Raw genomic sequence first — 17,535 nt, forward strand, 5'->3', positions numbered from 1 at the left:
TGCATGCAATTCCACCATATGATGCCATCTACTATATTGTAATATACCCAGAGGGCCCCCACCAGAGACCAGTCAGATAAGGTCATCTGATCTTGGACTTTAATCCTCCAAAACAGTAAACTAAACAAAACTTTTTGAAAATAAAGTTACCAGCCTCATGTATTTTGTTATAGCCACACCAAACACCAGTTTATAGAGGCCCCTTACTTCTCCAATTTCCTCCAGTTGGCTGATTATCTGCCATACATGATCAATTATAGCTCCCCTCTATTGTCCTGTGTTCCAGGAGCAGAGTCTTTCACTAAAATTGTAAGTTCACTGAGGGTAATTTGTTACAATGTGCCTTATTTTGTCACACCCTTCATCATTCTTGTTTTGGAGCTGGTACAGAGAAGGCACTTCAAAATATTTATTTATTTGTATCAAATTGAAATATATATGATGAATGAGTCATCAAGTATTAATGATATTGTGTCAGATATTAATGATATCTATATAATATATCTGTTCTCTTCTTTTTCATGAGCAATAGAACCACTGTAATTTTGGGGTATAGCACTGCTCCACCTTCATACCAAGAACTGGGAATGAAAGCACAAAAAAGTGATGTGGAGTAATTAAATACCCCAGGAGCTTACATTTCTAGTAAAGAACTCTGCTTGTTTGGAGAACACAGACTAAGAGAGCTCTGGAGGGTCACGTATGTAGTGCAGACGATAAGGACCGGAGCACATTGGAGAAGAGAAGGACTTCAGAGTTGTGTTGATGTTTTACTGAGGATAGAACCTGCAGTGGGAATTGAAACACATGATATACAGGTATGGTGGGTAATTCTGTGTCTATTCAACTGGACCACAGTGTATCCAGATATTTAGCTAAATGATATTCTTGGTGTGTTCATGAGGGTGTTTCTGCCTGATGTTAGTATTTGAATCAGAAGGCTAAGTAGATTTCCTTCTTGGTGCGTGTGGGGCTCATCCAACATCCAAGAGGACAAAGAAGCTGATTAACAAAGAATTCTCTCTACCTGACTATCTTAAAGCTGAAACATAGGTCCTCTCCAGGCTTTGGAGCTGGACTTGAACTGGAATAACACCATTGGATTTCCAGGTTGTCAACCCCAGATCTTGAAATTTCTAAGTTTCCATCATTGTGTGAGCCAGTTCTCTATAACAATTTTTTTCCCTTTCCCACTCTCCCTTCTTACCTCCATCTACTTTCTTGCCTCTCTATTAGTTCTGTTTCCTCTGGAAAGTCCTGACTAATACAATAAGTCTACAATAAAACTTTTAGCACACTGGTCATCTCCTAAGCTCAATGACAAGGCGAGAAATAGAGATGAAAGATACATCTTCATTCCTGAAGCTCTTCAAGGGCTGCTGAGGGAAGAAGACGACCCATGATAACAACATGTAAAAGTCCTATGGTAGAAGGATGCACAGAATTCTGGGGACCCAAGGATGGACCCTTGACTTCACAGGAGGAAAGGACAGTCTCCAGGAGAGAAGGAAAATGTGAGACTTCTCAAAGGAATGGTGGCCATGTGAGGATATGTGGAGTAGACTTGAAGGAGGGCACTTTGGGTTTTGTTTGTCTTATTTTTCTTGGTGAGACTTGTATGTGTTTAAAGGCTGAGAAGAAAGGATCTGTTTTGTCAACAATTTGTCACTTCTGTCCTGTGTGGCACAATCCATTCTAGGCCCCTGGAAGTGCAGAGCAGCTACTTGAGATCTCCAGTTCCCTGACAGTTCATAGATGCCTGGGATCTGGTGTGTTTAGATGTCACAGAGTAGACATGGAGGTTTCTGCTGGCTCTTGGACCACCCTGTGCAGCTTCTCTGAATAAGGTACTGTGTGTGGCTGCAGAGGCAAAAGAGAAGGTAGAGAGAGTCACATAAGGACTCAACATATTCAAACAATACATGGTTTGGGGTTAGAGTAGTTTGATTCGCGTGATTTGTAATAAATGCAATAAGAGCACCATTTATTTCCAACTCTCCAGTAGTATTATCAACTTTTTCTTCCAAAGATAAACTTGATTACATTACTTATTTATACTATGTACATTGCATTAGAAGTAAAAAAAAATGCATCAGGGAAAAAATCATATACAGTATTTTTTTAAAATTAGTACTTTCTTATCTGCTGCTAATAAGCTTAGATTATTTAAAAGGAAGAATATTAAATATGCAACTCACCTTCAGGTCTTAGTACTTTTACACACTTTGCTTAACTTGACAGGCAATCTGGAAATATCATCTCTACTCACTTTCAATTCCTTATTTTTATACCAGGGCTGAGATTTTTGTTGGGGTCTATGACATATCAGGAGATGATATGTCTGATGCAGGATATGTAGGATATAGATGAAAAAATGGGTATGTTGGAGCTTCATATATTTAAGCTAAAAGCCAAACATGTCTTTTACTAGTGGGATGTGGGGGTACATAATTAAAAAGCAATTGTAATCAATCATAGTTGTAGAAACTCATGAATAGAGATGACAAATGAATTTCTGGATGTTTATTTTGAACCATCACTGAACAGTTTACTATGGTATTACATTTAGTTTTGATAACAATCCTATGAAATACCTATTATAGTCTCCATTTTACAGATGAGCAAATTGAGACTTCAGTGAGCTAAATTGGCTAAGAATAATCAATGAGTACACTAGGGGTTAAACTTATGTGGTTTGACTTTAAAGACTCCCTGTTGACCAATGTCCTTCACTGTGTCCTATGTAGATCATCTCCAGTCCCTGAAACGGGACCTATAGGGGGCTGTCATCTCCAAATTAAGATGAAAGAACTCCTGTTAGAAAAACTTTCATATATGCAGAAGGCCAGAACCATTCAATTTTATAATCCTTTAACATTTTCCATGTTCTGGCCCCATTTCCTTTTATTCTTTTCTTTTTAAATTTTTAAACATATTTATTTTTCTTGGCTGGTCATAACTGTATATATTTATGGGATATGTGATATTTCATTACATGTGTATATTGTGTAATGATCAATTCAGGATATTTAGGTTATCCATCATTTCAAACAGTTATCATTTCTTTGTGATGAGAACATTCGAAATCCTTTCTTCTAGCTATTTTGATTGATGTGATACAATAGTTGGAAGTATTCAGGACTGGCCCCACTTCTTTTGAAGGATGCTGCCCTCTGTTGTTGGGCTAGGGAGAGGGGCCACGACATTGCATTTAATATATGCCTTCTTTGTTCCTAAAATCTATAAAGGGGACTTACCAAGTACTACAGCATGCTTCCATCTTCCTTTACCTTTCACAAACCTCTCAACATTCAGATAAAGATGAGGTTCAAAGACTTTTCAGGACAGGTGTAAAACAACAGAGTAGTTTCCATAGTACAAAGGGAATCTGACTATAAATTCACCACCACGTCAGTGTTATTTGTATTGTTCCATTATGCTCACGTGCACCATGGACACTGAAAGAAACAAGTGCTCAGTAATGAGATCATGACACTCAGGAAGTCTCTTAGGAAATCCTACCGTTTTTGGAGTAAAGAAGAAACTCCCCAGAATGATCAACGTGGGCTTCACAGTCTGCCTGCCTCCCCACCTTACCAGCTCCTTCCTTCACCATTGCTCAGACAAAACCCTTTCCACTCATACCATGTCAGAGCAGCTGCCACTGCAAAACATACCTTGCCCCTCCATTCAGGCTGATCCCTTGTCCTGTTCCAGTGATTCTTTCAGAGCTCAGTACTATGATTAACCTCTGAAAATTTGCCCCAAACTTCTGTTCACCAAAAATGTTTGCTCTACATTTTGTAAATACAGAGATACTCTTCCATAATTGTATACTTACATAGCCTCCTCCCTAGTAGAATGAATAGGTTTTAAGAGCAGCAATCATCCCATTCGTTTTAATACTCCTCACCTAGCTGCATGGATCTAGTACATAGGAGGTGCCCCCAAATGGGTTTTCTCATTGCTTTTTGGCTAAATGTGTTGAGTGTTCCATGTAGCAGGACATCTATCAAAATGCTTTGTGAATAATAACACTCAGTTCTCACAACAGCCCTATGAGGTAGGTTCTGTCTTCTTCTCCACTCTACAAATGAGGAGACTGGGCTCAGGTAACCTGGCTAGCAAGAGGCAGAAACAAAACCTAGACCAGGCACCAGGGATCCAGAGCCTGTGTTCTCCATAGCTGTTCCACAGTGCCCATGCTGTCTTGGTTAGAGATGTGTCAAATGATGAATAAACCAAAAAGCTCTCACAGGATCAGAATTTGGCTAAATTTAACTCTATGCTTAAAAGGACAAAGATTAGGGAAACTTAATAGTAAGAGAGTCTAGATTCCCAGAAAAGGCTGCAGTCCATCTTTTTCCTCTACAAAAAGAGCATTTCCATATGATAATATTTCCATTGTCTCTCATAAATATCTTGAAAAGAAGGCAAGCTGTGTGTTGTGTTACATACTTGTAATTCCCCAAGGTAGGAGGTTGAGACACGAGGACCGAAAGTTTGAGGCTGATCTGAGCAACTTAGTGAAACATTGTCTTAAAATAAAAAAAATTAAAAAGCATGAGGATGTTGCTCAGTGGTATAGCACCCCTGGGTTTAATTAATTCCCAATACAAAAAAAAAAAGAAAGAAAAAAAGGAAGAATGTCTGTATCGTATCTTCACCACCGTTTGTGGCAGCCATTGCTTGTAACCATCCCTTCAAGGATCATATATGAATCTTATAAAAGTTATGGTTAGACACAGAACACCTGTTTGGCTTTCTTTTTTCAGTTGTACTGAAGGTGATATTTAGAGTAATTGGAAAGGGCATTCCTTCTAACATTCTTGGGGAGATGAGTAACTAGGGACAACCAGGTAATGTCTCTTGATATAAGAAGAAAGATGGGGCCACTCTCTTTGGATCAGTTCTCCAAACTGAACTATGTAACCACTGAAGAGTAGATCTGGTGGGTTAAATAGGATGGATCGATCATAAGAGTATCCCATTGCATTCTCTACCCAAATCAACAAATATTTGGAGGACCCTCAAACACGGTTCTATTGTCTATGGCAGAAACAAAATCGGACCTTTCCTCAAGAAGCTTTGGCTTTACCAGAGGCATGGGATCCATCAACTTCGATACAACACATACTTAAATTATGGCTAAAAAAGGATAGAGGCAAAGAACTAGAATGGGTCATGTGGAGGAAAAGCTCATGGAGAAAAGAATTACTTCATAGGTGGGGAGTCCTTTCAGCATTTGGTGATTGAAAGGACAATGAGCTCACTGAGCTCATTAATCCTCATGAGCTCCTAGCAAATAGGTGAGAGCATGGCAGAATCATTCCATTGCATAGAGAAGAAGAATATTAAAGGAAACAGAAACACAGAAAGAGATAAAACATAGAAAGAGGGGATACAATGATGATATGTAGCATTTAATAAGCGTCTACAAAATGATTCACATAGACCTATTTAAGATGATCTATGTAGGAATCCTGAATGATTGGTCCATTATACAGTTAAAGAAGCTAAAGCCCAACAGCAATAAGTTCACGAAGTTCCTATAGCCAGAGCCAGGATTTGAAACTAGGTCTATCTTTTGTGGCCTTGGCTTTCTCTATTTCACCATGCCACCTTAGAAAAAAAAAAACATATAAAAGGAAAATAAGTGATTGATGTTGTTCTTCCTCAAGGACATGAAAAGAATGTGCAAATAGCACAGTCATTTTCTACAGTAAAATCTTTTAATTATGACCCAAATCACAGCACTACAGTGATAAGCTGATTGTGAGCTCACTCGAAGTCAAAGCACTTCACAGCAAGTTCAGCAGCGACACTTTGGCTCTTTTTCTATTAGCAAATAGAGAACCCTAGGAAGGTATGTTTTATCCAGCTTAGACCAAAATGTTGTAGAGTGAGACTTTTATAAGGACGCCGGCAGGAGGTGAAAGAAAAGAAAAAGGTAGAGTTTGCAACTTATTATCTCAAAAAAACTTCATTTGGGGACCTACTATCATTACCTTTCTGGAAATAGAGTACATCTCTTTTGAAGACCGATTTAGGGAGTATTTACAAGGGAACATAAAGACTCTGAATGGAGGTTAGCAGAATGGTATGGCTGGGAATGTCCGCATAACTTGATGGGTTCAGAACCAATTCTGCAGCCCAGATGGAGACTCGGGTCTCAGATGTAGCTCACGATTCACTGACGGCTTGCTTTTCTTAAGTAACTAGATAACTCAGCATCATTTACTTCCCAAGGTGGCAATGTTTTCTAGCATTACTCCTAATGATTTATTTACCCTTCATCATTTTTAATCTTTGAACGCTGTCAATACCCATAAAACACATTGAAATCACTTGGCCCAAAATAGTCTAAGCTTTTCTTCTTTAAAGCTTCTCTGAACCAGACAATAGCATCCCAGAACTTTAGTTTATTACTTTGTTTATTCTTTTGTACCATGCCATATGTATGTGTGTGTGTAAAATAGATGTGAAACACATTCACACATACACACACACACACACACACACACATGATAGGAAAATTCTGAAATTGGAAGTGAGCAAGGGCTGCCTGAGTTCTACCTGCACCCACATGTCCCATGGTAGATGATAAAGGAGAATATGCTTGAGAACTCCAAATAAAAGGATCTTCAGCACTTAAAAGAGGAAGGAGACACAAGAGCAAAGAGAGAGAGAGAGAGAGAAGAAGGATATTCTGGAAGAAAGCAAATGTCTGAAAGATCCAACAGGTTACTATGTTTTAGTTAAGTTCACTCTAGACAGCAATATATCTCATCTTGAATTGATATCTCTGTTAACAATATGACAGCCAACTCTATCACATGTGGGGACAAGAAAAATTCTCCAAGACCATGGCATTCATTCATCCATTTCTTCATCTTTCACTGAGAACCTACTGTGTTACACAATGCTCGCCACTGTACACCCAATTTTGTGTGGTAAAGGATTAATAAAGGGTAGAAACAATTTATTCCCCATGTTCTATAGTCAATTTATCGATGATGCATGTTTGTTATCAATATGGGTGTAAGTACTGACTCTCTCTGGAATGGATACTTTATTCATTTGAAAATTTTGTAACTGTGCTCTCAGACCCAAAGCTATAAGTATATTTCATAAGCCTAATGAAGAAATAGAGGTGTCCAAAGTCATTTTCATCAAAATCCTAATATACAGCTAAAGGAAGTTTGGCTTGCTGCGTTGTCTCACTTACGAAAATGGAAAAGATGGTGACGTACCATAGCAAGGTGATATTAAAAGAGAAATGTTAAAATTTTAATGAAAATCAAAGTTGTCCAATAGGAAGGTTAGCGGATAAATTCTGAGTGTTGAGCTCATACATTAGAAACATATTGGTGGTGAGTTAATTTTATTCGCTTATATAAGGAGGGAGTGTGGTAACCAGGACTCTGGTGGCTGGTTGAGTGCTTGGAGAGAAATGCAAAGATAACTCGGTCGTTTTCATGGAGCATTACCATGTTACTATAGTTTCGTCTCAGCAAAGGGCACTGTCAGCACCAAGCAAGTGTGTTATATAATCCCTCAGTAAAAATGGAATAAAACTGGACTCTGTGGAGGAGGAGGACAATGGAACACAAGTTCTGACTGTGCTAAAGGCCAACTGTACCTATGAAATCCAAGAAAATAGTAAAAGAGTTTGAGGCACAGGTATATAGTAGGGATGATCAGGATATTCTCTGAAGCAAAACAGTATGACTGTCTGTTCTTCCTCCCAGATTTTAATCTGCAGCTCTGTGTTTCTCCTGACCAGACCTTTATGAAGCAAGGAAGGGCAAAACCCAGACAGAAACCTGGGCCACTACTTCCTGTGTAAGTAAACTCCCACGGTCAAACTACAGCATTCTAAGTTTGGGTTTCAGGTGGGCCAAGAATTTTGCGAAGGTGACTTGATATAACATAATAACCACTGCATTTTCTTAGGAGCAGCTGGTGTGTGTCAGTACCCCAGAGCGACCAGGACCTCAGAGAATAATGTAGATATTTATATGAAGCTGGGTGCTGACACTCATCATTCTCGTAATTACTGTATTTCTCATTTTTCCCATTTCCATGGGCCAAACATAAAGTGTGCAGGAAAGCAAGTCCCCATATGTGCTTCTATTTACTGAGGTTTACAGCTCTCGTACAGTACTGATTAATCCTCCCTTCTCCATGACACTGAGGCAGTAGCATTCTAATGCCATCTTTATTATTGTTCGGCAGATCCCATACTACTGCATACAGAAATAGTGTAAATCATGGAACTAGTGTTTGAGGTCCATAAAATGCAAGGTTATGAATATTTCATTACTATACATTTTATTTCCCTGTCTATTCTGCATCTCCCAAAATGTTGTTTGTTTATTTATTGGCTCACTGTTCACCAGGAATACTTAATTCTTAATCTTAGGTGTGGACTAGATCACCAACCCCAGCCTGAGGCCTGAGCTGTATTTGAAAGTAATGATAAATGGGTACCCCCCCACACACCCTGTTCTTTTTTTTTATCCTTTTTCAATCCACAAATAGTTGACTGCCAGGTTACCCCACCAATAGGAGCCTCAGCTTCTCTGTCATAATTGCAATGATTTTCAAGCCCCACATATCAACTCCCCAACATTTCTCCTGTGAAGTACAGCTACGTATTCAGATTTTTCTCAACGCCCCATTGTATCCTTCTTTGGCTGAAGTAAGCAGTTAGACTTTTGCTGCAGATCTTGGCAATGAAAGGCACATTGTGCCAGTGCAATTAGCTTCACTCCCTGTGCTGGTACAAATGATTTGTATGAATCAGCTGGTCCTGCAAAAAGATGCAGCCATTATCACCTGCTTTCAATTTTCCCTTGAACCACAAAATTCCTATTAGTAAATAGCTAGGGGGATTCGACCTTAGTAAAATCAGAAACCAAGTCCTGACATTAAGGTGCTAACTTCTCTCCTGCCATAGGACATAGTAGATATTCATACAACTCTTTGGTACAGGCTGCAAAATATATAAAATGTCATAATTATATCTGCAATTCAGCAATGAAACAATTTTCCTCCTTTCTTCACTGTCATCAGCATAATAGCAGCCTATGGGATTTGTATTTTCTGGCTGTGAGCCCTTTTATGGGCTGTGGAAAAAAAAATACAAGCAGGTTAGTTTCACAGCTCTGAGAAGGCCTCATGACAGAAATATTGCTTTTAATGTTATTGTCTCTTTCTAGCTTGTAACCCACTCTCTTTAGGTGGAGAGGCTTCTGTGCTGAGACAGCATCGCTTATGTTTTTCTGATAAACCCCTATGTTCCCTTCCTGGCTTCCCCCACCCATCTGGACAGGGAAATAATTAACCAGCTTTCAGGACCATGCCATGTTATCTATAGATAAAGGGGAAACATGGGTTGGGAGGGGGTTTGTCAGAGGGGAGTGGAGGAAGCATGTCTCCAAGGTTTCTTGTGGAGACATAAAAGAACATAAGAAAGATGCATTCTGACTGAATCTTCACATCCCGTTTATTTTGCTAGCCAAGACAAATATCACAGCTCACATCTAACATTTGAAAAGCAGGGCCAAATAAAATGATGGATTAATAAGTCCAAGGACAGAATAATAGAAGGAAAATATATTATAGAGAATGAGACCCATGTCAATCTGAAAGGGGTGGGGGAAAGCTGAAATGGAAATGGGGGGTTAGTACCATAGCAACCTTAAAAAAAAAAATCTCCTGTAGTTATGCTAAACATTAATTAATGTTACCCAAGACCCCTATGGTACTATTACTTCAAAAGCAGGTATCTCCAGACCATTTGAGATTCTTTTTGTTATAACCCACACTGTGGGCATCACGGATTGAACACCAGGCTAAATGTTCCCTCTATAATTATTGGTAATAATATTCCGTGCACATTTATATCCCCCATCATCATCTGCGATGAGGCTAATCCAGTACTTTCTGCATGAACTGTTATAATACCCAAAGCAGCAGGATGGAATATTATCAAGCTTGGGTTTACCGATGGAAAGCCTAATGTAACTGAGTTCATTTCCAGAAAATAGGCTGGGGATGAAATTTGTTAGGATCAGCCATACCGACAGACACCTGTAACACTCTCCGAGGCGACTCACTCAAGTGACCATTTCTCATAATGGTTTCATGTCAGTCACCAGAAGCATCCTGAATACAGTTCCATAAAACTGAGAAAATGTTCTTTAGTCAAGAGGCAGATCTTTAATGAGAGTCGAAGTGATCTGGATTCTGTTGGCATCCCAGCCACAGACACCTACGTGGCAGCGTTCAACTGACCACTGAGGCTCAGTATCATAAATGGTAAAAGGTGGAACATAGAAAGGGAACTCTCTAGAAATAAATATGATTTTAAAAACTGGTAAGCAACCCAGATATCCCCAGAGACAAATCGTTTTGTTGTTGTATTTTTAAACTGAGTGCACAGACCAATACTGTTTCAAGCAACAAATCATCATGTAAATGGAATTATTCAAAATGTCCTATAATCTGAATTAATAGGAGGGAAAACCTAGAAGCCACACAAAAAAAGAACTTAATTGTAGAATTTTTTTAAAAGCTGTCATGTGTTAGACCTTCTTGAATTTTAAGATTATAAAGAAGAGACCATACTTGTGCCCAGATTTAAGAAAAAAAATTGCAGCATATGAAAATTCAAATTTACAAACCAGATCAATTAATGGGTGATTATTCACACTATAAAAGGATTTATCGCTTTACAAATGGATTCCCTGCAGGGTTCCATTTTAATAACTGAGCTCTCTCAGTGTTAGGAGTCACTGCCAATTAAAAGTCAATCAGAAGCAAAGATAAAGCGCCTCTGAAATTAAAATGTATGTCGATGGAAAATCATCAGTAGAGTTACAAAAATTCACATTATACACAACTTTGTGGGGCAGAGAATTGACTTCCCAAACCCTTAGTAAGCACCTACTACAAACTAAGATGGTCCTGAGAGTCAAGGCCAAAGTGTCTCAAAAAGTAGAATGAATGGTCCCTGCCTTTGGGATTTCTGAAGTGTAGATGCCCTGGTGCTGCATAAAGCAGAAGTGCCTACATTCTGGGTGGCATGACGCTTTCTCATGGATGCAGACCTGCACATTCTCAGTCCCCATTCAGTAGGTGCCAAGGAAGATCTTCTGACATGGAATCAACCACAAAATGCCCCTATATACTTTCCAGTGTCTTCTGTATAAACCACACACATACACTTTTGAGAGCCCTTGTGAAATCCAGAGTGCTTCATCTTAAGATACTCATGTTGAGGACACCTTAGAGGTCATGGAATTCAACTGTTTCTTTTGCATAAGGAGGAAACTGAGGCCAGAAGTGACTGGTCTCCCAATGTACACCCCACAGATCTTTCTATTCATCACATTTCTTTGGAGAAAGAGAAGGCATTTGACATCGACTTTTGAACTCAACTTTTTCTAACTCACAATTCTCTCTGAATTTTCCTTGGTTTCCCTCTTCATCCCTGCCCTTTGCCCTCATTATCCTCTTTCTCTGTTGGGGCCAACTTCTACCTGTTCCCTTGAAGATCTCTTACCAGAGCTTTGCTTCTTCCATTAGCAGGATTTTAGAACACGAAGTGAATTAGTGAAGATCTAGCTCAATGGTTCGTTGGTGGTATAGAAAAAGTTTTTTAATGAACTAAGCCAGTCCCTTGCTGGGGCTTAAGGAGGGGAGAATGTTTGGAATAAGTGTATGTGGAGGGTACTACAGGGTATAAACAAGCAGATGAATAGAAGAAGTCTTATTGTACTTGGTTCTGCTAGGTTTCAGCTGATGGCATTACACAAGACCTAACTGACCAAATCAGCCTGTTCTCATTATTCTACTGGAAGAATGTGAGAGAAGAAAGTCCTCTTGGAAGTCATCCATAATTGATAAGTGAGTAATGTAAGAAGAAATGGCTAACCATGAGGTCCATGAGAGAGTGGCAAAGTAACACAACAGGTGACTTGCATCCCCCACATGGGAAAGCTCCGAGGAGCCAGAGGCAGTTGACATGCTAACTCTGGTGATGAGAGAAGAGAAGAAAGGGAGGTAGAATTTCCAAGAGGAAGGTCAGAGTCTCAGTTCTCAGACTTGTAGTAATTTTGTGTAATTGTGATGGTCCTGATGTGACCAGCTGGTGTGGTTGAGATGGGGTAGAAATGAAATTATTAGGATAAACGTTACAGCCCCTAAAAATGGTATGGAAAGAGAGAGTGAGACAGGTGCTGAAGTCGTTTTGTAAGTAAATGGAAGCAAGCTTGAAAAGAATGACTCAAATTTCCATTAAAATACCTCTGGGACAAAAGATTACAAGAAGATATGCAACAATTCTCAACTGCCATCATATTAGTGTAATGCATTTGGGAAACCTAAAATAAGGCTTCATTTACTCACTGAATTTATATTGATGTCATTATTATTCAGTCGATTGGTAGGTATTTTGGATACATGGTGTGCATAGTGTAAACAGTTCGAACATCAATCCCGTGTCAGGTACTGTATGGAGCACTGTGATATAGTTGAGAATAAACAGGTTTCTGCCCTTAAAGAGTTTACAGCCCAGGGAAGGAGAAGGAAAAAGGTTTAGTCTCCACAGGTATTTCCCCTTAGGATGTATGCCAAACCCAGATTCTCTAACCAAGGAAAACTTTCAGGATGTGTCAATATCTAAACTGCGACCTGAAAGATAGCAAGAGTTAAAGAAATCAAAGGTGATGCATGATAGGGGCTGGCACAGGGAACTGAGACTGGTACTGAGCAAAGGCTCAGTACCAGAACAGAGCCAGGCGTGGTGTTGCACACCTGTAATTCTAGCAGCTTAAGAGGCTGAGGCAAGAGGATCTCAAGTTCTAAGCCAGCCTCAGAAACTTAGTGAGTCCCTAAGCAACTTAGCGAGAACCTGTCTCAAAATAAAAAATAATAATAATTTTTAAAAGGACTGGAGATGTAGCTCCATGGTAAAGTACCTCTATGTTCAATTTCCAATAATAATTAAGAAAAAAAAACCAGAAGAACAAAACAACAACAACAGAGCAACACACAAGAAGGAACTGAAGATATGGCTGTGTTACAGAAAGTTATGGGAGGGAGGAAGTGGGGGAGTGGTAGAAGGTACCAAATGAGCAAGGATCTCTTGGATCACTTTAAAGAGTTTTCATTCTATCCCCAGAGCATAGAAAGCCATTAAGAGATTTTTACACTAGAGGAATGGCATCCTCTGATCTACATTTTAGAAAGCTCATTTTGGTTGCCTTTTAGAAAGTGCATTAGTCTGAAGAGGCAGGCAGGGCTCTATAAAGTCGAGTTACAAGAAATTGTCGCACCAGTGAGGGAGAAAAAAGAGTGGAAGCAAATGCCCAAGACTCTAGCTCATGCAATGAGCAAGGTGGCGGCACAAAACCCTAGGCATACTAGCACCTGATTTTGGGGATGGGAGTAGGATGATGGTGGACCTGTTTTAGTTCTCATGAGTTTGAGGTGCCAATAGAACCACAGGCAAGTATGGTCAGTTGACAGGAATGAAGTAATTGTAGAGGTCAGGTGAGAGATCTGGGCTGAGGTTGGAGGTATAAGAAGTCTTCCCCATGCCTGGGGTCCTGGGAAAAGAGGAGATACACTAGAACCAAAGAGAAAAAGGTGTAGGTAGGAATCCTGAGGAACTCCATGTGTAACGACTCCATGCAGTAATTCAGGCAGAAGATTATGCTGGGCTAATGAGCTAAAAGATCATAGCAGTGGGAGGTGAAAAGATGTGAGTGGGATTCAGAGACATTATAGAGGTGATTCCAAACTCTCCATTTGTGAAGCCCCAGGATGTCTTCATTACAATAAATGCTTGGTTGACCCAAGTACTTTAGAAAGTAATCTTATTGTTGTGTTTTCTATTTAGAGGATGACGAAGGCAATTCAGGTGTCTCAAAACAGAATACACTGCTAGTAACTCTGCATTATGCAAGGGAATTTTCTGCAACATACAGTCATTGAGGGACTGGGGCTAAGACGCTAGAGTGTAAGAAGTCTTGGAGATGTGAGCTGTAAACAAATGGATAACTAGATAATGAAAATGAGTGTTCATTGATCCCCAGTATATCTCAGTCTAATTCTGTAATTGATTCTTCCTCATTGTACTCCATTGGCCTGAGCTCTGGTTCACTTCTCTCCCCATGGGAGAGCCTATGCTTTCTGGAAAACCAAGATACGTCCTCTTCACTTTTAAGCAAAGCTTCTTCATCTACATAGCTTCCTGAAATCCAGACTGTTGCAACTTTTAGCCTGGGGTTCCAACCAGAACCTCTTCAGCAATTCTTCTATTTCTGAATTATTTTCTGATTCTGGAGAAATTTCCTCTTATGGCTCTTTCCCATTCTCAAGACTTTCCCAACTGGCCTGCCTCTGGGTGATAATGTGTTTGTATAATTCCCTGTCCCTACCTGAGACAACTCCCCTTGATCTTCCTCCCAAGCGCCCTAGAGATAGCCTCCTTTGCTCCCCCACCCTGCCTCTACTGTCAGCACTCTCTCACTCAAAACTCCCCAAAGACCTGTACATTTAAAAATCATCATTTTGGTAACTTTAGCTCATCACTCAGTTGTAACTTAGGATTGTAGAATTCTGTTTTCTCACCCATAACATGGGAATAGTACATGCTATGATAGTACCTGACATAGGATTAGAGCCCAGTAGATCTAAGTCAACATCCTTATTATTACTGAGGCTTAAATCCGAGTTCCCATCTTCTCTAGCTGTGTAATAAATGGCTGGGCACTTACTCTCTTTGACCCTCTGTTTTCTCATTTGAAAAGTGAGGATTATAATGCCAGCCTATCTCTCAAAGGTTAGTTTAGTTCTAATAAGAAACATTAAACAAAAGTATTTGCATGTTACAGGAATTTATGTAAATGTTGATTTTTTTTTTTTTTTTAGTTTTCTTTGATGATAGTGCCTTTCCTGTATATTATCAGGAGAATCAACAATAGTTGTGTGGAATGTTAGCTGGGATACAGATGGAAGAAATTGGAAATCTGACTTATAATTTTGTCACACAGCTGCCTTTGATAACTAATATTTGAAGGTTACTCAAAGATTCTCTAACTTTTATTTCAAGTTAAATTCTTAAAAACTGCACACCTGAACCATGAATACTTAACTCCCAGTAAAATGTCTTCTTTGAATTATTTAATAATGCAGAGATATTAGAGTTAAGGATTAATTTAAGAATGGTCATGTGAAGCATGTTCTGCTTCATTTATAAAGTTCCCATTGAAAACATTTGTCCTTTCTTCTGCTCAATGTTTATAAGAATCTGTACAACAAAAAACAATTTAAAAAAAAAAACAAACTTCCTAACGTCAGGACTAAATTCATTTCCTCTTTACATAACATTATGATTTTACCTATGATGCAATGTACATTATGTAACATACTCCCTGACTTTCTTAATTTCTACCTGGGTTCATTAAAAGAATTACCCATGGTCTGGAATTGGTCAGCTTACAGGATGTGGATCAGCTGGGGACCAGTTACTCATTTTTGTTCTTATAACATAGGAGTGTCTTGGCTTTGCACATCACTCTTGTCCTCTGCTTGCTCGTGATTTCAACTTACAAGTTACATGGCCCAGGTGCTGCCTCATGACCTTGTTTCAGCCTCAACTCCCATCAAATTATTTCTTTCCTGCACTCCAAATTCCTGAGGGAAGCGATGTGATTGCCAGAGCTGAGCACTTGCACATCTGTTTGTGCAGAGCCGTCATGTCAGGCCCATCGTGTCTGCTGGAAAAGTCCAGATGGACCATCTGGGAGTAGGGGACCAGCCTCAGATCAGCCAAGACAGGATGGAGCTGTTGATCTAGAACATGCTGTCAGGGCATTTTCCCCTTTCTCCAGCTTGCTCTTTTACTTTCAATTGAACTTTCTTTCTTTCTTTCTTTTTTTCTTTGTTAGCCTTTTTATGATACATAGGTGTTGGGGTAAACACTAGACAGTGTCTAGGAAAGCTTGTTATGCCTGATGCTTAGACAAAAAGGACTCCAAAGAATGTGGTAAGGGGCTAGGGTTGTGGCTCAGAGGTAGAGCACTCACCTAGCATGAGTGAGGCTCTGGGTTCGAGCCTCAGCACAAACCAGTTTTTTATAAAGTAAAATAAAGACATTGTGTTCACCTATAACTAAAAAATAAATATTTTTTTTAAATGTGGTAAGGAAGGAAATGGAGAGGGGAAATCGGCTACTTCCATTGTCTTGACTCTTTAGCGGGGATCAAAGCAAAATAATCTTCACTGTAAAATAAAAGAATGCACTCATAAAACATCTGAAGAAATCAATCTGCCCAGTAGGCATGCAACCAGTCCTATATGTGCCCCTTGCTTGTTGGCAAGATGCAGCCCCCCAGTTGCATCCCGGTTTGGCACCACTGAGGAGCAAGTGAGTATGTCCAAAACTCTCCATTGAAACCTCCAAGCACTTTCACTGGAATCAGGAAAGAGTGCACTGAGGATTTTCTAGGCCTAGGGTTGAATAATAGAAAATTTATAATGTTTATCTTTAAACCATTTTTAGTATAAAAGAATTTTTTAAAATAAATGAATATATCAACTTAGAATCTTTTAGGGTAAACATAAAATCAGTGGTAGAAAAAAGTTACTCCTTCTGGGCTAGGATCATGGTTCAGTGGTAGAGCGCTTGCCTTGCATGTGTGAGGCACTGGGTTCGATTCTCAGCACTGCATATAAATAAAGGAATAAAATAAAGGCCCATCAACAACTAAAAATAATTTTTAAAGAAAGTTACTCCTTTTTTAAAATAAAAAAACAAATCTAGGCAGCTGAATTCTAATTAAGATTTTACTATAGGGATGGGGTTGTAGCTCAGTGGTAGAGTACTTGCCTCACATGCACACTGAGTTTGATTTTAAGCACCACATAAAAATAAGTAAATAAAATAAAGATATTAAAAATAAAGATTTTACTATTAAAAAAAGCCACTCCAGCATAATCCACAAATGGTGTAGTATCTGAAGTCCTTAGTATTAAAGTTGAGAAGGTGCATGATACATGATGCATGTCTTACTTAGATTCCAAAGCATAATCTTACCTGTCCTGAGATTGAGCCTATTCAATTCTGTACTAGAGTCAGCTCATACCAGCTCTGAAAGTTGATTGTTAAACTTGCAGGAACTTTGTGAGCTGCTTGTTAAACACAGCCATCATTAAAACTAAATTAGCTGAGTGCAGTAGTGCATGGCTGTGATCCCAGAGGCTCAGTAGGCTAAGGCAGAAGGATTGCCAGTTCAAAGCCAGCCTCAGCAAAAGTGAGGTGCTAAGCAGCTCAGTGAGAACATGTCTCTAAATAAAATACAAAATGGGGCTGGAGATGTGGCTCAGTGGTCGAGTGTCCCTGAGTTCAATCTCTGGTAACTGCCCCCTGCCCCCCAAAAAAACTTAAATTACATCAGTTCATAATTGAACAACATATATTAGCAACAAAGGTAATAAATAAGACTCATCACTTTCTTA

Source organism: Ictidomys tridecemlineatus, chromosome 4 (assembly GCF_052094955.1).
Source record: "Ictidomys tridecemlineatus isolate mIctTri1 chromosome 4, mIctTri1.hap1, whole genome shotgun sequence".
NCBI classification, from domain to species: domain Eukaryota; kingdom Metazoa; phylum Chordata; class Mammalia; order Rodentia; family Sciuridae; genus Ictidomys; species Ictidomys tridecemlineatus.